General features: G+C 41.9%; 1 protein-coding gene across 8 annotated transcripts in view; it reads left to right on the top strand.

Annotated features, from left to right (window-relative positions):
- Positions 1-23,921, top strand: part of KLHL18 (kelch like family member 18) — a 64,433-nt gene that overhangs the window by 6,758 nt on the left and 33,754 nt on the right. The window contains exon 1 of one of the 8 annotated variants that reach the window (XM_055279602.2): positions 3,961-8,213. The exons of the other annotated variants lie outside the window; for them this stretch is intronic. The gene's annotated coding sequence lies outside the window, so the exon portion shown is untranslated. Of the gene's footprint in view, positions 1-3,960; positions 8,214-23,921 lie in introns of those variants that run through there. 8 annotated transcript variants of the gene reach the window in all.

The raw sequence follows: 23,921 nt of genomic DNA, 5'->3' as shown, positions 1-23,921 counted from the left end.
ATTGTCTTCAAGAGCTACACATTTGAATCTGGAATCTTGCCTAATTTGTTGTCACCACTGGCTTTGTGATGAAAGAGTAGGTGGAGAAGGACATGAGGAAATAAAGTAAGGGCTTGTTGATGCATGCCATTTTTATGTTGTGTATAGTACAGTGAGTTACACAGGGTTAATTATAGAGCTAGAATAATCATATTAAAAGGAGCTGTAGGCTGGGTACGGTGGCTCACATCTGTAATCTCAGCACTTTGGGAGGCGAGGTGGGAGGATTGCTTGAGCCCAGGAGGTCAAGGCTGCAGTGTGAGCCATGGTTGAATGACTGCACTGCAGCCTGGCAATAGCATGATTCTGTCTCAGAAAAAGAAAAAAGAGAATTGTAGAGGTTCCCTATCAAAGGTATCATTTTACATGTGTATGCATGGACATAGAGTGTGGAATGAATGAAGACTGGCGTGGGGTGAGGGATGAGAAATTACTGGGTACAATGTACATTATTTGGATGATGGTTATGCTAAAAGCCCAGACTTCACCACTATGCAATATATCCATTTATCAAAACTGCACATGTACCCCTAAATTTATACAAATAAAAACATTTTTAAGCCATCATTTTACAGATGTAAAAAACCCTGGGGCTTAGAGCTATTAAGAGATTTGCCCATGGCACAAATCTATATCAGCTGAGATCTAACACAGCTGTTTATTGGTGGAAGCCATGCTTTTACATCCTGTCAGATTATTCACCTGCCCTGCTGATGGTATGAAGCAGAGTAGGGAACAAAGCGTCCTTAGTGTCATTCTTGAGCACAGAGGGCAGGGATGTGAATGTACAGATGCCACACCAACATTTTATTTCAGGAGAGAAGATGCAGGCTTTTTCTACTCGTCTTTTAGACATGAATTCTTGACTCTGATTTTGAAATGACATTGTATTGGAAAACTTGTGCTTCTGAATATTGCTCATTCCCAGGGTTTTCTACTGACATTTTTCGTGTAGTTAGGTTTATCTCTCTCTATGTAGTTAGCTTTGTCTCCCTCTTTTTTTTTTTTTTTTTTTTTTTTTTCTTGAGACAGGGTCTCTTCTCTCACCCAGGCTGGAGTACAGTGGTGGATCACAGCTCATTGCAGCCTCGAAATCCCTGGCTCAAGCCATCCTCCCACCTCATCCTCCCAAGTAGCTGGGACCACAGGTGTATGCCACCACGCCTGGCTAATTTTGTTTATTTTCTGGGAGATGGGGCCTCAACTTGTTGCCTAGGCTGGTCTCAAACTCCTGGGCTCAAGCAGTCCTCCTGCTTCCACCTCCCCAAGTGCTGGGATTACAGGCATGAACCACCACACCTAGCCCAGCCTTGTCTCTTTCTAATGAGCAATAAGAACTGAGAGGAAGAATGTGCTCCTTGAGGGGCACAGCACTTGTTATATGAATTTCCTATCAAAAATTCGGTTTTAGTCTCCTTGTTCAAGTTATGTTGTGGATAATGCTGTTAAATTTGGACACCAATTAGGTGAATTAGAGAGCTTGATGCTGCCTGACATGTGGGTGGGGAAAGAAAGTTGGAGGTACAGCCTGGTCTATCCATTACCAGCCAAGCAACATTCATCATGTTCACCCTAAGGCTTCTGGAGCTTGGCTGGCTGGCTCGCCAGGTACATTTAAGAAGCCTGTGCTTGGGGATGTTTCTTAACTGCAGACAGTTCCTTTATTATTCTGTACATGAGACTCCATTGTTTGCCCCTTAGCCCCACTTGGTTTAGCTTGTAGGCTAGTTGATGGAAGATGAGACCACATTGTTTTTCTAAAGGTGTGTTCCTGTTCCTAGCCCTTCCCAAATTACAAGCATGGCAGCTACCTTTCTACTTTCGAACTTGTTGAGTATTGGCACTGTCATTGCCTCTTTGGCATGGAACCAGCCAGCTGGCCTGTGGTTAGCTTAGGAAGACCTTAGGAAGAACATCCAAGCAGCTGATTACATCACTGCTTTTTCCAATGGGGGCAAAAGTGGGTGAACCAAGGTGCGTGAACTAAGAGTTAACAAGCGTTTCTGTAAAAGGCCAGATAGTAAATATTTAAGGATTCGTGGGTAATATAGTTTCAGTTGCAGCTACTTAACTCTGATGCTATACTGCAAAAGCAGCTATACACAATATATAAATGAATGGGTGTGGCTGTGTTCCAGTGAAACTTTACAAAAGAAGCATGAGCTGAATCCGTTGCCTATAGTTTACTGACCTCTGTTATATACTGATAGGGCCTCTAAGGCTTTTGAAGTAGGTTTTATTTTCATTGTTTATTGCTCTAGCATATACTTCTGTAGTTTCAACACAGTATTTAGGAATTGAAGCATTTCTTGTTAAAGAATACAAATGAACCGGAAGTGAAAAAAATTTTCCCAGCTTACTACAGGTGATCATGGGACTATACTGATTAGTGAGTGAGTAAGTAACATAGAAGTTACTGTTAAATTTAGCATCTCATTTGTAAAGCCTTCGCGCTCTGCTGGAACTTGAAGCAGAATGTTTCCAAAGTCTTAACTAAAGACACCATGCTCCCATTCTGTCTCAGTTGAAGCTGAGGATGCTTAGCTGCTGGCAGAATGGCAGGCCAGAGGAGACCCTGATGGCTCTTATGTTCCAGTGGAACAGACAGTCTGTGTTCAGGGCCTTGAAGGTAAAGGTCAGAGCTTGGGCTTTTGGCAGGCAAAATAGGGGATCTATAGTTCAAATATGACCCAATATAATGGTATATGTGGGCAGAGTGTTCTGAATAGCTGATCAGAACACAAAAACACTTTTCACTCCTGTAATCCCAGCACTTTGGGAGGCCAGGGTGGGTGGATCACCTGAGGTCAGGAGTTCGAGACCAGCCTGACCAACATGGTGAAACCCCATATCTACTAAAAATACAAAATTAGCCAGGTGTGGTGGCGCATGCCTGTAGTCCCAGCTACTCGGGAGGCTGAGGCGGAAGAATCACTTGAACCCAGGAGGCGGAGGTTGCAGTGAGCCGAGATCATGCCGTTGCACTCCAGCCTAGGCAGCAAAAGTGAAACTCCATCTCAAAAAAAAAACCTTTCAAAAAATAAGCTCAAGAACAGAGAGATACTTGTACACCAATGTTCATAGCAGCATTATTCACAATAGCCAAAAGGTGGAAGCAACCCAAGGGTCTACCACTGGGTGAATGGATAAACAAAATATGGTATATGGCTGGACACAGTGGCTGACGCCTATAATCCCAGCACTTTGGGAGGCCAAGGCAGGCAGATGGCATGAACCCAGGAGTTTGAGACCAGCCTGGGCCACATGGCAAAACCTTGTCTTTACAAAAAAATACAAAAATTAGCCAGGTGTGGTGGTACACACCTGTAGTCCTAGCTACTTGGGAGGCTGAGGTGTGAGAATCACCTGAGCCCCGGGAGGTCAAGGCTGCAGTGAGCCATGATTACACCACTGCACTTCCACCTGGGCAACAGCGAGACCCTGTCTCAAAAAAAAAAAAAAAAAATATATATATATACACACATACAGTGAAATATTACTTCGCCTTTAAAAAGAAGAAAATTCTGCTGCAACATGGGTGAACCTTGAAGACATTACACTAAGTGAAATAAGCCAGTTACAAAAGGACAAATGTGTGATTCCACTTATATGAACTACCTAGAATAGTCAAATTCATGAAGACAGAAAGTGGAATCATGGTTGCCAGGGGCCGGGAGGAGGGGGAATGGAGAGTTACTGTTTAATGAGTATAGTTTCAGTTTGGGAAGATGAAGAATTCTGGAGACAGATAGTGGTGATGGTTGTAGAATGTACTTAATGCCACAGAACTGTACACTTAAACATGGTTAAAATGGTAAACTGTATGTTATTTATATTTAATCCAGTTTTCAAAAGATAGATAATTAGCTCAAGAAGACTTGTTACCAGGTGGGCAAGAGAGATTGCTTTGTGACTGTAGACACTAAAAACAGAATTTGTCTCTCTATTGAAACCCAATGATTAGAAACATCTGATGCTAAGGAGTAATCTTTCCTGCTCTTTATTTTTGTACTATGGTGCCTCAGCTGTTAAGAGCCAAATTGTATTAGCTCAGCCCTGTAGCTGCACTTCAAATGGTCACTTAAAAGGAATCGCCTTCTAAGAGGTGCATATTTAGGAGATGCAGATGTGTTGTAAGCTTATTTTTCTTGGGTTGGTTTGTAAGCTCCAAATGTTGTGTAACCTTGACAGAGCTATTCTGAGGACCAGCAAAACAAGCCATGCTAACATGTCTTCCAAGTAAAGGTGTGTTGGCATCATCTGCAAATTACAAATAGCTTTCAAACTTGTATTTTCTACCCCATTTGTCCTGTGGGTCCTCATACTCATTATGTCTAAAGTGAACACCCTTGCCCATCTTTTGTTTCCTCTGTGTTAGGAGGGCACACAATCCATCTAGTCATGCACAGTTGAAACTCTGGGATTGTCTTTGGCTCATCCTCTCTTATGTGTATTTTGTGACACTTATTACAATAGTAATTACATAATTATTTATAGTGTTGTAACTCCACAAGAGCAGGGCTATGACTGAATTATTTACTGAGGTATCTACATAATAGCTGCTCAGTAAACCACTGTCCTAATTGAGATCTTCATCTTTTACCTAACCCAGGATTTCTATAACTTTACTAGCATGCTGAGAGGATTCTTACCGACCCTCTAGGGAATGAGCCTTGGGCTACTAACAGATTGTTTTTCCCCAGGCTTAATTCTGATCTTATTCTGCTCTGAATGGCTTCTCATTTCATTTTCATTCAACAGGATGCTCAGCAGGTATGTCAGCACCTTCCATGTGCCAAGTACTGTTCTAGGTGCTGAGGGTGCAGCAGTGAGCAGAGTAGGCCAAGCCTTTTTGAGTATGAGCTTACGTCCTAGTGGAGTGGCAGACAATAAACAGGTGGAAGATGTCCAGTGGTGATCAGTGCCATGAAGAAAAGTAAATCAGGAGCCAGCCTCTCTTAATAGAGATCTAAATGAAGCGAGGGAGCAATCCATGAGGATATCTGAAGGCAGAGGGAACAGTAAGCATGGAGCCCTGAGGCAGGAGCACACTTGGTGTTTTGGGGAAACAGCAAGAAGCCAGAATGGTAAGGGCAGAGTGACCAAGGAGAAAAGTGGAAGAACACGAGGTCAGAGAAGTAGCCACCCAGCCCAGCACAATTCCTTGCATGGTATGGTATGGCTCAGTAAATACGTTGTGAATGAATGAATGAAACCAATCAATAATTATGTATTTATGAATGAAGAATCAGGGCAGGGTGTTAGAGGTATACCTAAGGTATAGAAAGTTAGGATGCATATTCCATGGTTCATGAAGACAGCACTGCGTTTTGTTTGCGCTTTCCCCTTCTGCGGTTTAGGAGAGATGATGATAATGGCTGGAGCCAGAAGACTAATTCTGACTTGTTCTTGAAGGAAATTCTATTCTGCACACAGTGACAATCAGAGGTTAGAAACTTGTCAGCGGAGCCGGGAGTCGAGCAGAGCTGCTTAGCTCTTGGTGGTTGTAAAACGTGCCTCTACCTCATGTTGGGGAAACCTTGTGTTTTCCATGTATATGGCTTAGCATTTTAAGTAATCAAGATGTCTGAGGGATAGTGGGAATGCAGGAGCAGCAGGTGGTGGCTAGTTTTCTGTAGGATTTAGGAAAGGACTGCTGATTTAACTGAATCTCTGATTATTCTAAGCTGCTCATAGAAATCCGCCAGTCACTGCTGTCTGAGACGTCAGAGGGAGAAGCTTAAGCATGTTCTGTTATTGACAGCCATTCTGGTTGACTTCTCTAAGACTGCCAGCTGTATTCTTGATATTCAGAGTCCTGCAGATGTGGGCCCTCTCTGCTATTCTCTCCTGCTTTCCCACAGTGTCCTCTTGCGTCAGCTGGCCATCTCTCTATGACTGTGTTCTCCCTTCTCTGGGCCTTTGCTCTAGTGTTCCTTTGGCTTGGCGTATCTGCTCACATCTGCCAAGCAGAGCCCTATTCATGCTTCAAGCTTTCTTCCATATTTTCTTCCTTTGCTTTCTTTCCTTTTTCTTTCTTCCCTTGCTTTCCCTTTCCCTTTCTCTTTCTCCTCTTTTCTTTTTTCTTTCTTCAGGGTCTCGCTCTTGCCCAGGCTGGTGCAGTGGTGCAATCATAGTTCATTGTAACCTCGAATTCCTGGGCTTAAGTGATCTTCCCACCTCAGCTTTCTGAGTAGCTGGAATTACAGGTGTGTTGCCACCACACTCAGTTAATTAAAAAAAAAAAAAATTGTTTTTTTGGTAGTTACAGGGTATTGCTTTGTTGCCCAGGCTGGTCTCGAACTCCTGGCCTCAAGCAATCCTCCTGCCTCGGCCTCACAAAGTGCTGTGTAGCCACTGTGCCTGGCCCCTTCTATGTTTTCTTTTCTCAAAGGGACCCATGCCCTCTTTCTTGTGTGCCCTGTTCTATCACAGTGGGGGGTTATGTCAAGTCCCATTTCTCTGAAGACAATCTTCTCATATCCCTCCAGGTGTAGTTCATCTCCCCCTCTTCCACTGCATCTTAACCCCTCATTACTCAGTGTTGTCATTGGACTAATAGCATCAGCATCACCTGGGTGGGGGCCTGTTCGAAGTGCAGAATTTCAGGTCTCGCCCCAGACTTACTGAACCAGAATCTGGTGCTTCTTACATTCTGTGCACATTAAAGTTTGAGAAGCATTGCTGCCACACATTGGTCCTACTCCCCTTACCGGTCTGAGCAGGATGTAGATGGTTTGAGTGTTTTTGTTCCCCTCTAGATGTTGAACTCCTGAATCGTAAGCCATCTCTTAACTAGTATAGTTCTTAGCATGTTTCAAGCACTTAAAAGTATTTATTGAATTACCATAACTAACCCCTGACATTATGTTTGAGATGCTTCTTCAGTCAACATACTATATAAGTGCATTTACTTGCGCTTGGTGCTTTGTAGGTGCATGAGACACCCTGCTGTGAATGGGAGTCAGCCTCTGTCTTTGGCATTTATAGATGAGTGAGGAAGATAGATATGCACCAATTATTAATAATTATGAGAAAAGGCAGAGTCTGATAAATTCTGTAACTGCATAGGCATCACCAGAGGCCTAAGGGAACATCAAAGGAGTAGCCAATATTTACAGTTCTGAGGGTTTGTGACTGTTTCATGGAAAGGATGGTATTTAGTTGGTACATTGCAAGATGAATAGGACTTTGACAGACAGGCACAGTGGAAAGAGGCATTCCAGGCTGGGGGAGAGTGTTCAGAGGCCCAGGCATGAAAGTACACCTACAGTGTTTCTTGAATAAGTAAGACATAGAGGAGCAAGGTGGAAGGTGGGATTGGAGAGGTAGGTTGAGTACAGACTGTGTCCTCCTTAAATTTTCATGGTGAGGAGTCTAGACTGCTAAGAAACACCTGCAAATCAGTTGAAGTTGGTACAGTTACATGTTCTGTGGTTCCTGAGGACTCTGCCCGCTTGTCTCCCTTCCTCTGCTCCCATTCTACCCTGCTGGATATGAGTGGTAGGAAGTGGGGGAGGGTTTAGAAGAAGTGGGAAGCAGCCTGAATGTTTTAGCCAGCTGTTTATATGGGACTGGAGCCCTAAGTCCTGTTTTAGTGTCAGCTGGTCAGCTGCTTTCTTCCTCACCCCCTTCCTGTGTCACTACCCAGTGGGGCACTCTAAAGCAGAGAGACCAAAGCTCCATCACAGAGTGTTCAAAGAGTGTGCCCTAAAATGCTATCGAAAACTGCAGACTGAGCCCAGTATGTTTTGTTATACTTGCCATCAGTTTCTTAACCCCAAGAGTTTATGAGGACTCATCGTTTCTGCTTGTGGTAGTATTACGTGACCCTGTGTCTCTCTGCCCATATTCTAGGCTGGCAGTCAGGCCATCAGCATTCAAGGTGAAAGAATCCCCCCGACCTCCATTTCCTTATATGCCATCTTGTTAGAAACCCACAAAGTAGCTAGTGTGATCTGTTTATTTCTTCAGTACTGGGAATGCACTGTTAACCTGGGAGTCAAGCCCTCCACAAATTGACCCTAAGCCTCACCATCTTTTTCTTGAGCCTTTTACTTCAGCCAACTGAATTTTCAGATGAGATGAGAAGGTCATGCTTTTCCACCTCTGAGCTCCCACTTTGACCAGCTCTGCCAGTCCTGAGCCAGAAGGTCAACAGTTAAAAAGAGGAGGTAAAATTCATCAGAAATTTTGTTACTTGTTTGTATCTCAGATGAAGCCTATTTTTAGATGAAATAGGCTTTAGAATTCATTAAGTACAACTGAGTATGAGGCACTGTGTTAAGTACTAGGATATAACCTTCCTTTCTTTGGGAAGAATATTCAGCCTGGATGGAGAGACATTCATTAGGGACAACATAATGTGTGCTATAGTGGAGGCTTGTACCAAGTGCCACAGAAAGGAGAGAGCTGACTGCCTGGAAGTCAGAGGCCCCTCAGAGGAGGGAACATTTGAGCTGAATCTTCAAGGATGAGGAATAATTCACTGGGCATAAAAATGAGGGGATAAGAATCCAACCTGAGGGAACAAGACAATTTCTGGGAATTGCCAACAGTTTTTAGAAGAGAGTCATGGTGGAGGATAAAACTGGATGGGGGCCAGGTGCAGTGGCTCACACCTATAATCCCAGCACTTTGGGAGGCTGATGCAAGAGGATGCCTTAAATCCAGGAGTTCAAGACCAGCCTGGGCAACAAAGTGAGACCCCATCTCTACCAAAAATAAAAAAATTGGCCAGGTACCTGTAGTCCTAGCTACTTGAGAGGATCACTTAAGCCCAAGAGTTCGAGGCTGCAGTGAGCTATGATTGTGTCACTACACTCCAGCCTGGGCAAGAGTGAGACCCTGTCTCTAAAAAAGAGAAAAAAACCTGTTTAGAGTTTGGATCTGACTTGTAGGCAGTAGGGAGCCCCCTAAAATGGGGACTGACATGACCAGACTCAATTATATGTTGAGTTGACTCATTCCGAAACATCATTTATTCAACAAATACTGAGTATTAATTTCTGACTATTCCAGGAAACATGAAACATACGAAGATTGCCCCCTTGGTGGAGCCCGTGTTTTAGTAAGGATAGATAAGTTAGTTATATCAGGCCACCACCATTTGCTCTTGTCAAGGTTACTAATGACCTCCACAATACAGAGCTAGTTCATAATCACACAGATCTCCATGTGCCACCTTTTATAGTCACATCCAGCCCCCTCCCACCCACCATCTCTAATCTCTGGCAACCATGAATTTGTTGTCTCTCATTTTGAAATTGTTATATAAATGAAATCGTAGAGTTCGTGACCTTTTTTCACCCAGCCTAATGCCCATGAGGTTCATCCTAGTTATTGCATGTATTGATCATTTTTTCCTTTATATTTCTGAGTAGTAGTCCATGATATGATTGTACCATGATTTGTCTAACCATTTCCAGCCATCAAAGGACATTTTTCAGTTTTTAGGTATTATGAATAAAGCTGCTATGGATATTCATGTACAGGATTTTGAGTGAACTTGTTTTCATTTCTCTATAGTAAATGCCCAAGAGTAGAATTTTATGTCATACAGTTTGTGTATTTTAATTTTAGAAGAAATTGTCAAACTATTTTCCAGAGTAGCAATACCATTTTGCATTCCTACTGGCATATGTAAGTGTGGTGGTTAATTTTATGTGTCACCTTGGCTAGGCCCAGTTGTTTGGTCAAACACCAGTCTAGATGTTGCTGTGAAGATATTTTTTAGATGTGATTAACATTTAAATTAGTAGACTTTAGTTGAGTACAGTGGTATGTGCCTGTAATCCCAGCTACTTGGGAAGCTGAGGCGGGAGGATTGCTTGAGCCCAGGAGTTTGAAACCAACTTGGGCAACATAGTGAGACCCTATCTCATTTTAAAATAATAACAAGTTAGTAGACTTTCAATAAAGTCGATTACCTTCCATAATGTAGGTGGGCCTCATCCAGTCAGTGTAAGGCCTTAAAGAGCAGAAACTGAGCTTTCCCCTGAAGAAGCAGTTCTGCCTCAAGATTGCAAAATAGGCTGGGCGCAGTGGCTAACTCCTATGATCCCAGCACTTTGGGAGGCTGAGGTAAGAGGATTGCTTGAGCCCAGGAGTTTGAGACCAGCACAGGCAACATAGTGAGACCCTGTCTCCACAAAAAATAGAAAAATTAGCCAGATGTTGTGGCACATGGCTGTAGTTGCAGCTACTCAGAAGACTGAGGCAGGAGGATTGATTGAGCCTGGGAGGTCCAGGGTGCAGTGAGCTGTGATTGCACCACTGGACTCCAGCCTGCGTGACAGAGTGATACTGTGTCTCAAAAAAAAAAACAAACAAAAAACTGCAAGATAAAAACCCCACCTAAGTTTCCTGCCTGCTCACCTGCCCTGCAGATTTCTGACTCAAGACTGTAACATCAAATCTTATCTGAATCTCCAGCCTGCTAGCCACACTGTATATTTTGGATTTGCTAGCCCCCGCAGTTGCATGAGCCAATTCCTTAAAATAAAAATAAGTTTCTCTCTCTCTTCCCCCCCATACCTCCTCCCTGTCTCTCTCTCACTCCCTGTCCTCTTTCCCTTCTCCATTCCCTTCTTCCCTCCCGCTGTCTTCCCCTTTTCACTTCTCTCCCCCTCTCCACTCTTATCCCTTACCTTCTCTCTCTCCCCACCTCCCTCTTTTCCTCCTTCCTACTTTCTTCCCCATTAGTTCTATTTCTCTGGAAAACCCTGACTAATATGGGTGACCCAATTCTTTTGCATCCTCACCAGCATTATATATGTATATGTATATATATGTGTGTGTATATATGTATATATGTGTATATATGTGTGTATGTATGTATATATGTATATGTGTGTACATATGTATATGTGTATATGTGTGTGTGTGTGTGTGTGTGTGTATATATATAGATATACATTTTAATTCTCTTTATTTTTATTTTTTAGTAGAGATGGGTTTTGCCATGTTGCCCAAGCTGGTCTTGAACTCCTGGGCTCAAGACCAGCTGGGATTATAAGCATGAACCACCATGTTACAGGCATGAACCACCACACCCAGCCTAGCATTTTATATGATCACTGTTTTTTATTTTAGCCATTCTGTTAAATGAGTAGTGGTATCTCATTGTGATTCTTTTTTTTTTTTTTGAGACAGAGTTTTACTCTTGTTACCCAGACTGGAGTGCAATGGTACGATCTCAGCTCACTGCAACCTCCGCCTCCCAGGTTCAAGTGATTCTCCAGCCTCAGCCTCCCAGGTAGCTAGGATTACAGGATGCGCCACCATGCCCGGTTAATTTTTGGATTTTTAGTAGAGATGGGGTTTTGCCATGTTGGCCAGGCTGGTCTCAAACTCCTGGCCTCAGATGATCCTCCCACCTTGGCTTCCCAAAGTGCTGGGATTACAGTCATTGAGTCACCACACCCGGCCTCACTGTGATTCTAATTTGCATTTTGCTAATGGGTAATGATGTTGGACATCTTCTTATGTGTTTATTTGCCATCTGTATATCCTTTTTAATGAAATATCTTTTCATGTCTTTTGCCCATTTTCTCATTGGATTGCTTTTTGTTTTTTTATTGTTGAGTTTTTAGAGTTCTTTACATATTATAGATACAGATAGATCTTTGTCAGGTATGTAGTTTGCAGATATATTTTTTAGTATGTAGATTGTCTTTTAATTCTAACTGGCTCTTTCACAGAGCAAATGTTTTTCATTGTGATTTAGTCCAATTTTTTTTTTTTTTTTAATGGTTTGTGCTTTTGGTCTCATGTCTGAGAACTTTTCACCAAGCCCTAAGTCCTGAATATTTTCTGCTATATTTTATTCTAAAAGTTTTATAGTTTTAAGTTTTATGTTTAAATCTTTGGTCCATTCTGAGTTAAGTTTTGCCTCAGGTGTGAGGTATAGGTTGAAGTTCTTTTTTTTTTTTTTTGCATATGGATATCCAGTTGCTCCAGCCCCACTGATAGTTGAAGAAACTCTTTTCTCCATCTAAATGCTTTTGTACCTTTGTCAATAAGCAGCTAGCCATTCTTGTGTGAGGTTACCTCTGGGTTCTCTATTCTGTTCCGTTGTTCTTTGTGCCTGTCCCTTCACCAATATGACACAGTCTTATTGTAGCTATATAGTTGACCCTTAAATAATGTGGGGGTTGGAATGTTGACCCCCCGTCCCCATTCAGAAATCAAAGTGCAACTTTTGACTTCCCAGAAACATAATTACTAATAGCCTACTGTTGACTAGAAGGAAACCTTACAGATAACATAAACTGTCAATTAACTTTGTTTTGTTTTGTTTCTTCATCTTTTTGAGATAGGGTGTTGCTCTGTCATCTGGGCTGGAGTGCAGTGGCATGATCATAGCTCACTGCAGCTTTGACCTCCCAGGCTCAAGCAATTCTCTCACCTCAGCCTCCCAAGCAGTTGGGACCACAGGTGCACACTACCACTACCATGCCCAGCTAACTTTTTTAATTTTTGTAGAGACGGGATCTTGCCATGATCCCCAGGCTAGTCTTGAACTCCTGGCCTCAAGCAATCTTCTGCCTAGCCCCCTAAAGCAGTGGGATTACAGGCATGAACCTTCATGCTCAGCTTATTAACACATATTTTGTATGTTATGTGTATTATGTACTGTATTCTTATGATAAAGGAAATTAGAGAAAAGAAAATGTTATTTAAAAACTCATTGGCCGGGCGTGGTAGCTCACGCTTGTAATCCCAGCACTTTGGGAGGCCGAGGTGGGCAGATCATTAGGCCAAGAGATCAAGACCATTCTGGCCAACATGGTGAAACCCCGTCTCTACTAAAAATACAAAAATTAGCTGGGTGTGGTGGTGCGCACCTGTAGTCCCAGCTACCCAGGAGCCTGAGGCAGGAGAATTGCTTGAACCCGGCAGGCAGAGGTTGCAGTGAGCCAAGATTGCGCCACTGCACTCTAGCCTGGTGACAGAGCGAGACTCTGTCTCAAACAAACAAAAAAAAACATAAGAGAAAATATATTTACTATTCATTAAGTGGAAGTGGATCATCATAAAGGCCTTCATCACCATCATCATCTTCACATTGAGTAGTCTGGGAGGAGGAAGGACAAGGGTTAGTCTTGCTGTCCCTGGTGGCAGAGGTAGAAGAAAATCTGTGTACAAGTGGACCTACACACTTCAAGCCTGTGTTGTTCAAGGATCAACTGTACATTGTCATTTCTGTCTGACTTTTTGCTTTTTCATTTCTCCAAACATTTTTCTATATGGTACCAATTCTTTTTCCACCATTTGTTTTAGTTCCAGTGCCCATATCATAGAAGAGTCCATGTCATAAAAGAAGCCATGAATAATTGAAACTCTTTTGCCAAGTTGTCTAATGTCAATTTGTTTTCTGGCACTGCTTTTTGAATGTCTTCCTTGTTGTCCAGCACTGGTTTGGGAGCTCTCATCTCTATCAAGTTGTCTTCTGTTAATTCCTCAGGTATAGTATCAATTAGCTGTTTAATTTCTCAAAGATCTATATCTTGAAACTCTTCACCCCTCACCTTTTTGCCATATTCATGATCTCTTCCATGACTGGCTATGTCATAAATCCTGTGATGTCATGTACAACAGCTGAACAGCTTTCTCCAGCAGGAACTTACTGTTTCAGTCTTGATGGCTTTCACAGCTTTTTCTATAACAATGATGGCATCTTCCATGGTATAATCCTTCCAGGCTTTCATGATGTTCTCTCTACTAGGGTTCTCGTCCATAGCCTTGACAATCCTTTCCATAGAGTGCTGTGTATAATGAGCTTTAAAGGTCCTGTGACACCCTGATTTAGAGGCTGAGTTAGAGACATTGTGTTTGGGGGCGGGTAGACCACTTTCATGCCTTCATAGTTGAATTCTTGGGGTTCCAGATGGCCAGGGGCATTGTCCAATACCAAAGAACTTTAAAAGACCATCCCTTACTGGCAAGGTACTTCCTGACTTCAGTAACAAAACTTCAAAGGAACCAATCCAGAAGAAGTTTTCATCGTCCTTATCTTCTTGTACAACCAAAAGACTGGCAGCTGGTGTCATCCTTTCCCTTCAAGGCTCAGGGTTTAGCAGCTTTATAGGTAAGCTCTCGTTCTGTCACCTAGGCTGGCTTCAAACTGCAGGGCTCAAGCAATTCTCCTGTCTTGGCCTCCTGTCTTGGGATTATAGGCATTAGCCACTGTGCCTGACCAGAATTTCATTCCCTTTTTAAGTGGATTTTATTTATTTTATTATCATCATTAGTTTTTGAGACATGGCCTCTCTCTGTCACCTAGGCTGGAGTGCAGTAGCACGATCATAGCTGACTGCAACCTCAAACTCCTGGGCTCAAGTGATCCTCCTGCCTCAGCCTCCCGAGTAGCTGGGACTACAGGCACATGCCACTATGCCCAACTAATTTTTATTTTTATTTTTTGTAGAGATGAGCTCTATCCTATGTTGCTCAGGCTGGTCTCGAACTGCTGGCCTGAAGTGATTCTCCCACCTCAGCATCCCAAAGTTCAACTTTTATTTTTTTAGAGCAGTTTTAGTTTCACAGCAAAATTGAGTGAAAGGTACAGAGATTTTCCTTATATCCACTATCTCTACATACACATATACAATGGCTAACAACGTTGAACATCTTTTCATGTGCTTATTGGCCATTTGCACTTTGTTCTTCTCATTCAAAATTGTTTTAGCTATTCAAGTTCCTTTGTCTTTCATATAAATTTTAGAATAATATCATCTATAGCTATAAAAACAATCTTGCCTTTAATCCCAGCACTTTGGGAGGCCAAGGTGGGAGGATCAGTTGAGGCCAAGAATTCAAGATTAGTCTGGGCAACATAGCAAGACTCTGTGTCTCCAAAATAAAAAATTAGCTGAGTATGGTGGTGTGCATCTTGTAGTCCTAGCTACTCGGGAGGCTGAGGTAGGAGGATTGTATGAGCCCAGGAGTTTGAGGCTATAGTGAGCTATGATTATGCCACTGCACTCTAGCCTGGGCAACAGAGCAAGACACACAAGTCCTGTACATTGGTTTGTTAGATTTACACATAAGTATTTAATTTTTTTAGTGATTGTAAATGTAATTTTATTTTAAATTTTGGTTTCCATGTGTTACTTGCTGGTATATGGAAAAAACAACTGATTTTTGTATGTTGATTTTGTGTCTTGTAACTTTGCTGAACTCACTTATTAGTTCTAGGGTTATTTGTTTTTTGCAGACTGCTTTGGATTTTCTACATAAACCATAAATAATGTCAGGCCGGGCGCCGTGGCTCACACTTGTAATCCCAACAATTTGGGAGGCCGAGGCGGGTGGATTGCTTGAGCTCACAAGTTCAAGACCAGCCTGGGCAACATGGTGAAATCCCATCTCTACAAATAATACAAAAATTAGCTGGGTGTGGTGGTGCGCACCTGTAGTCCCAACTACTTGGGAGGCTGAGGTGGGAGGATGGCGTGAGCACAGGAGGTGGAGGTTGTAGTGAACTAAGATTGGATCACTGCACTCTTAACTTGGGTGACAGAGGGAGATCCTGTTTCAAAAAAAAAAAAGAGAGAAAGAAAAAAACCCATAATGTCATCAGCAAATAGGGATAGTTTTATTTCTTATTTTCTGATTTGTATTCCTTTTATTTCATTTTGTTGCCTTACTGAGCTTGCTAGAACTTCCAAGAGTGTGTTAAATAGCAGTGGTAAGAGTGAACATTCTTGCCTTGTTCAACATCTCAGTGGTGAGCGTTCAGTGTTTTACTAGAATACTAGAAGTTTTTTGTAGATGTTCTTTGTCAAGTTGAGGAAGTTCCCCTCAATTCCTAGTGTTCTGAGAATTTTTATCAAGGATGAGTGCTGAATTTTGTCAACTATTTTTTTTTTTTTTTTTTTTGCATGGAGAGGGTCGTGTCACTTCTTTTTTCGTGAGTCTGTTAATATACTGGATTACATAGATTTATTTTCAAATATTAAGTCTGCCTTAACCCGGATAAACCCTATTTGGTCATGGTATATAATTATTTTTATGTATTGCTGAATTCTGTTTGCTGATATTTTGTTAAGGATTTTTGCATCTATATTCATGAGGGATATTGGTCTGTACTTTTCTTTTTTTATACTGTCTGTCTAGTTTTAGTACTAGGGTAATACTGCATAAAATGAACTTGGAGTTATCCCTTAATCTTCTATTTTCTGGAAGAGATTGTTTAAAATTGGTATTAATTCTGTTTTAAACATTTGGTAGAATTCTCTAGTGAAACCATCTGGACCTGTAGATTTCTTTTTCAAGCATTTTAAAATTAAAGATTTAGTTTTCTTATTAGTTACAAGGCTTTTCAATTATTCCCCCATCTTGGGTAAGTTGTCATTTTCAAGAAATTGGTCAATTTCATCAGTTGTCAAATTTATGTGCAGAGTTGTTCATAGTATTCTCCTGTTATCATTTTTATGATTGCGGGGTCTGTAGTATTATCAACTGTTTCATTCCTATATTGGTGATTTGTCTTTTCTGTCTTTGTCAATTTTATCGATATTTTCAAAGAAGCATCTTTTTGTTTCATTAGTTTACTGTTTTCCTGTTTTTAATTTCATTGATTTCTGCTCCTTTTAATTTCCTTCCTTCTGCTTGCTTTGAGTTTATTTTTTCTGTAGTTTCTTGGAGAGGTAGTTTGGATTATTCACTTGAGACTTTTCTAATGTAAGCATTTAGTGTCATAATCTCACCACTGCTTTAGATATGTTGTATTTTCACTTTCATTCATTCAATGTATTTTTAAATTTCCCTTCCTTTTTTAGAGACTCCTCTTTGACCTATAGACTATTTTGAGGCATGTTGGACCTTTGATGGATTCATGAGTTTATTTTCCTAATTTACAGATATTATTTTCTATGTATCAAATATTGCATAATGCAAATATCATTGTAAGAGAGGAAACATTTTTGACATGGTCAGATTCCTGCCCTTGGGGATTTTACATTGTGTTGTGTGTAGCTTTTAATTCATTCATTTTCACTGATGAATAATGTTCCATTATGTGAATATCAGAAATTAGGATTCCCCTCTCAATGGTTGTTTAGGTGGTTTTTTGTTTTGTTTAGTTTTCTGCTTTTCTGAATAGCGATGTAAACATTTTATTACATATTTTCTGGAGCGTATGCATCTAAGGTATATAGCTAGGAGTTAAATTGCTAGGTCATTGAGTATGTGCGTGTTCAACTTTTCATGATCATGTTAGTATTGGCATTATTTTTCAAAGTGGAAATTGTATAAATTTACATACATTGTAGCTGTGCTTAAGAGCTCTTCTGTCCATCCACATCATCATCAGCTTTGGGTATTATTGGACTTCTTAATTGGACTTCTCCTGGATGTGAAATTATATCTCATTGTGATGCTAGCATTTCCCTGATTATTGCTGAGATCATCTTTTCCTTTGTTTTAGACCATTATTCTGTTTAATTGTCTGTGAAATGCCTAGTTTTAGGTAAGTCTTAAGCTCACTTTTCTTTTTTCAAATTATGATTCGTTGATTTATTGGAGTTCTTTATGTACTCTGGATACTAATTATTTGTTGGTTTTATGTTTGCAGATATCTTTTCTCACTTGTAACTTGTCTTTTTTTTGAGATGGAGTCTCGCTCTGTCACCCAGGCTGGAGTGCAGTGGCAAGATCCTGGCTCACTGCAACGTTCGCCTCCCAGGTTCAAGCGATTCTCCTGCTTCAGGCTCCCGAGTAGCTGGGATTACAGGTGCATGCCACCACACCCGGCTAATTTTTTATATTTTGGTAGAGACGGGGTTTCAGCATGTTGGCCAGGCTGGTCTTGAACTCCTGACCTCAAGTGATCTGCCCACCTCAGCCTGCCAAAGTGCTGGGATTACAGATGTGAGCCACCACACCTGGCCTGGACAGAAGTTCTTAATTTTACTGTAGTCAAATATTGAAGTCTTCTCTCTTAAGGTTAATGCTTTCTGAATTCTTGTTTAAGAAATCCTAATCTCAAGGTCAAAAAGACCTACAATATTTTCTTCCAAAATTTTGAAGTTTTGCCTTTAATGCTTAAGATTTTTTTTCTTCTTTTTTTGTATTTTATTAAAAAAAAGAGAGACAAGGTCTTGCCATGTTGCTCATGCTAATCCCAAACTCCTGGGCTCAGGCAGTCCTCCCACCTCGGCCTCCCAAAGTGTTGGGATTATAGGCGTGAGCCACTGCACCTGGCCATTAAGGCTTTTTTCTATCTGGAATTGATTTTGGAGTGTGATGTGAAGCAGGAATTCAATTTGATTTTTTTTCCATGTGGATAACTAGTTGTCCCAACACCATTTTTTTTTTTTTTTTTTTTTTTTTTTTTTGAGATGGAGTCTCGCTCTTTTTCCTAGGCCGGAGTGCAGTGGCGCTATCTCGGCTCACTGCAAGCTCCACCTCCTGGGCTCACGCCATTCTCCTGCCTCAGCCTCCCGAGTAGCCAAGACTACAGGTGCCCGCCACCACGCCCGGCTAATTTTTTGTATTTTTAGTAGAGACGGGGTTTCACCATGTTAGCCAGGATGGTCTCGATCTCCTGACCTCCGGATCCACCCGCCTCGGCCTCCCAAAGTGCTGGGATTACAGGCGTGAGCCACCGCGCCCAGCCCCCAACACCATTTTTTAAGTGGACTCTCTTTTCCATATTATCTGCAATGCCATTTCTGTCATTTATCAAGTTTACATATATATGGGATGTATTTCTGACTGCTTATTCTGTTCATTTGGTCGGTTTGTTTCAGTACCACAATTTCCTAATTTCTATTGCTTTATAAGTGTTGACATCTGATAGGGCAGTTCCGCCTACCTTATTCTTTTAAATTTTTTTTAGGGATTAATTTATCCCTACTGCTTCTCCATTTTATAGACTTATTCTTACTGACCAGCTTCATGGCCTTTATGATTCAAATATGTGCCTCAATAAAATTATGGATTACTACTTATCATGCACTTTCAGCATCCTTTGTGACTGCGTTAAAGCTTAGTCTTAACCCCACTGATCCCAAGGGCATTCTTTCCATGCGATCTGGGCACTTAACTGTTCTTAGTGCTTTATTTATATTCACTGTGAGCTCCTGAAGGTAGGAACAATAGTATCAAAATGTTTTCCATCAAAGAGAAATCTATTCTGGGTATATCTTTTTTTTTTTTTTTTTTTTTTTTGAGACGGAGTCTCGCTCTGTCGCCCAGGCTGGAGTGCAGTGGCGTGATCTCGGCTCACTGCAAGCTCCGCCTCCCGGGTTCACGCCATTCTCCTGCCTCAGCCTCTCCGAGTAGCTGGGACTACAGGCGCCCGCCACCACGCCCGGCTAATTTTTTGTATTTTTAGTAGAGACGGGGTTTCACCGTGGTCTCGATCTCCTGACCTCGTGATCCGCCCGCCTCGGCCGCCCAAAGTGCTGGGATTACAAGCGTGAGCCACCGCGCCCGGCCTATTCTGGGTATATCTTTTACTTTCTTTGGGAACACCTGTCTCAGATTACTCCCAACTCAGATTTTTGCCGGGCTGCTTTACTGTTTGAATGCTGAGCCCCACCTGCCTGTGGTAGGGAACAGAATTTGTGTTGAGCAGCCCTGTCTGAGGTAGCAGAGCTAGTGAGGACCTTCTGATTCCATCCAGTCTCTATGCCACATTGCCTTTCTGGTGGACCTACACTCTCTTCTACCTCCAGACATCTTCCTGCTTCTCTTCTCATTTCCTTTCTGTGTACCTCCCTTCTGTGTCTTCTTTGCTGATACATCCTCTACTAGGTGATCTTTAAATGTTGAAGTTCTTCAAGGCTGTCTTATAGCCTCTTTTCTTCACACTTCGAGTTGTCTCCCTAAGTGATCTTTTTTCTGTCTTCACTGATTATTTCCAAAAGTGTTATTTGAGCCCAGACTTATCTCTGTATTCCAGACTCGACCATCCACTTTCTATATAGTCTCTGTTTAGATGCCTCCCAGGCACTTGGTGTCAGCTTGTCCAAAACTTTATTTGGTCTTTTACTCCTGACTTTATCCTTCTCTGTCGTTTCTGATCTAAGTATGTGGCACCTCCACATGCCAGATCGCACCAGTAACCTGGAGTCATCTTGACACCTCTTTTCCCTCACTCCCACATCTAGTTAGTCACCAGGTCACAGCAGTTCTAAGGTCAGCATCTTTCCTGAGTCTGACTTCTTTTCTCCTTTCCCACTGCCACCATCCAGGCCGAGCTCAGCTCTTCTCTCTCTGGACCAGGCAGTGGTCTCCTGGCTGGACTCCTAGCTGCCACTCCTGTCCCTCCAGTTCATCTCCACAGAGTGGCCTGGTCAGCTTGGAATTTCTTTCTTAGTCCTGTTCCCTGGTTTCCTGATACTTTTTTTTTTTGAGCCGGAGTCTCGCTCTGTCGTCCAGGCTGGAGTGCAGTGGCGCAATCTCGGCTCACTGCAAGCTCTGCCTCCTGGGTTCACGCCATTCTCCTGCCTCAGCCTCCTGAGTAGCTGGGACTACAGGCACCCGCCACTTCGCCCGGCTAATTTTTTGTATTTTTAGTAGAGACGGGGTTTTACCATGTTAGCCAGGATGGCCTCGATCTTCTGGCCTCCTGATACTTTTAAAGTAACACGTAGAATTCTTGAGTGTCCCATCTATTTAGTCAGCCTCACGTCACATCACTTTGCTTTTCATAGCTGTACTTGAATCATGGAAGCCACTGATCTCAAACATTTACCAAAGGAATAGTAGGTTCATGATTTTAAAAACCAAGTATAGACCAGGCATGGTGGCTCACACCTGTAATCCCAGCACTTTGGGAGGCCGAGGAGGGCAGTTCATGAGGTCAGGAGATCAAGACCATTCTGGCTAACACGGTGAAACCCCGTCTCTACTAAAAATACAAAAAATTAGCCGGGCATGGTGGTGGGTGCCTGTAGTCCCAGCTACTCAGGAGACTGAGGCAGGAGAATCGCTTGAACCCAAGAGGCGGAGATTGCAGTGAGCCAAGATCACGCCACTGCACTCCAGCCTGGTGACAGAGCGAGACTGTCTCAAAACAAACAAACAAAACAAGTATAGTAGAGTTACAACATATGAACATTTAAGTTACCTGTTGACTGGTAGACCTAATCTCCTTCCCCCTTGTGTAACTCCATCACTTCTTTTAATTTACCAACAGAGCTCTTGACAGGTGTTAAAGTTTTTATTATATAATAATAAAAAATAATATAGAGGCAAGCAGGAGTACTGCATTTTCCGTCTTCAGAGTGTATTATGCAGAGCCCTGCTCAGGAAGAATTCTGTATCCACTCTTTGTAGAAGCCAAGGGGCATGAATGCCGAGTCTTTGCTAGTTTTAGTGGAAGTGGTTTAGTCTTTCTCGTTTGAATTGATCTTTTTTTCTTAGAAGCAAATTCGGGGGTGTTGTACATACCTAGGAAGTCCCGTGATTGCCCCAAATTTGCTTTGTAGGTGCTATTCATTGCAAATAATTTCACAGTGGTAGTGTAGGCATGGGCACTAAGTGTTTGTTGAATACACAAGGAGATCTCATGTCCTGATCTAGCCTCAGCAGTTTCCATGTGTATTCATGGGTGTAGCTATTTTAGTGTAGAGTGTTTTGTGTATACCATAGATTCATTTCTTTCTTTCTGTCCTATCTTGGACTTTGAACCTGACTCTAATACTTTAAATCTACTGTCTGATTCCATTTCATTGATAATATTTTATAAGAGGTATATTTTTAGAGGTGGGTATGTAGCAAAATGTGACTAAAGGTAGAGTGTATGCTAAATAGCCTTAAGTTTTCTAACCAACCAGTTACGTGTTTCTTACTGATGAATTTTTTTGAAAAAATTGTGTGGCACCAGTTCACATGTCTTTGCCACCTTAGGAGTGGGGAAGAGGGGAGATTTGAGGTAATTGCAGATCAGTGGAGAAAGTGGCCTTTGCATGGGCCTGTGTAATTCTAGATATTAATTATAGGGAACCCACTTACCCTCTTATATAAGCTATGGTTTATATTACATTTATTGATAAGAAAATAATATTTTTGTCTCCCATTTGCTTTGTCCTCCCCCCACCCCCCGAGAGGCTAGGTTTCATTATGTTGCCCACACTGGCCTCAAACTCCTAGTAACTGAGATCCAAGGTATGTGCCACCATGCTTAGTTTAGTCCTTTTTTTAAATGGATGTTTTATTTTGAGATAATTGTAGAATCACATGCAGTGGTAAGATAGTTCAGTGAAATCACACATACCTTTTAATTTTTTTTTTTTTTTTTTTGAGATGGAGTCTCGCTCTGTTGCCCAGGCTGGGGTGCAGTGGCGCAGTCTCGGCTCACTGCAGGCTCTGCCTCCCAGATTCACGCCATTCTCCTGCCTCAGCCTCCTGAGTAGCTGGGACTACAGGCGCCTGCCACCACATCCAGCTAATTTTTTGTATTTTTAGTAGAGACGGGGTTTCACCGTGTTAGCCAGGATGGTCTTGATCTTCCGACCTTGTGATCTGCCCGCCTCGGCCTCCCAAAGTGCTGGGATTACAGGCGTGAGCCACCATGCCCGGCCTAATTTTTTTTTTTTTTAATAGAGAAAGGGTCTCACTTTGCTGCCCAGGCTGGAATGCAGTGGTGTGATTATAACTTCCTGCAACCCCCAACTCTCAGGCTCAAGCAATCCTCCTGTGTCAGCTGCCTAAGTAGCTGGGACTGCAGATGCACACCACTGCACCCAGCTAATTTATTTTATTTTATTTTTTGTAAGAACATGGTCTTGCCATATTGCCCAGACTAGTGTGAAACTTCTGGACCCAGGCAGTCCTCCTACCTCAGCCTCCCAAAGTGCTGGGATTATAGGCGTGAACCACCATGCCCACAACTTTTTCCTTTTGCCCAGTTTCTCCCAGTGGTAATATCTTGCAAAACTATTAAGCCAGAGGAACTGAAAGTACAATATTGCAACTAGAATATTAACGTTGGTATAATTATAATTCATTAATCTTATTCAGATTTCTTCAGTTTTACTTTTATTCATTCTGTGTATATGTGTATTTGATTCTATGTAGTTTTATCACATGTGTAGGTTTTTTATTTATAATTTTTTTCTCAGTTGACTGAGAACTCAAGCTGAGAGAAGGTATGCTATTTATTAGGTCCCTCTCCAATTCCACCAGTAACAACCTAAGCATAATTCCTTCTCTTCACATAATAGCTACCTGACATTGGGTGAGCTACTTAACTTCCAAATCGTGGTTTTCTCATCTATAGAACATGATTCACAGTAGCTGCCTACTGCAGAGGGTTGTTGTGAGGACTGAAATGAGAAAATGTGCAGAATGGGTACTTGGCATAGTCTGTGGCATACAAAAGGAGCTCAATAAATGATCATCTCATTTTTTTAAAAGTGACATTTTATTTTATTTTTTGAGACATTCTCTTGCTCTGTTGCCCAGGCTGGAGTGCAGTGACAATTATAGCTCACTGCAACCTTGAACTCCTGGACTCAAACCATCTTCCCAAGCATGCACCACCATGCCTGGCTAGTTTTTTGTAGAGATGGGGTCTTGCTGTGTTGCCCAGGCTGGTCTTGAAAATCCCTGTCTCAAGAAACCTTCCCACCTAAGCATCCCAAAGAGCTGGGATTACAGGCATAAGCCACTGTGCCCAGCGAAAAATGAGACATGTAAAAACTGAGATTACAAATGAGAGTGTTTGGGTTTTTAAAAGCTTTTCACAAAAGTGTAGTATCACAGGATTGTAGAATTGGAAGGCCTCTAAGTAGTCACTTAACAGTTTTAAAACCAGTCCAGGACCCCCCCTAAGTGTTCTTAGCTCTTATTCTTAACGCTTATTTGTTTTTTGTCTTTTTTTTTCTTCCTTTTTGTGGAGAACGGGGTCTCGCTGTATTGCC

This window comes from Symphalangus syndactylus, chromosome 1 (genome assembly GCF_028878055.3).
Source record: "Symphalangus syndactylus isolate Jambi chromosome 1, NHGRI_mSymSyn1-v2.1_pri, whole genome shotgun sequence".
NCBI lineage: Eukaryota > Metazoa > Chordata > Mammalia > Primates > Hylobatidae > Symphalangus > Symphalangus syndactylus.
This window is presented reverse-complemented; position numbering and strand designations above follow the sequence as displayed.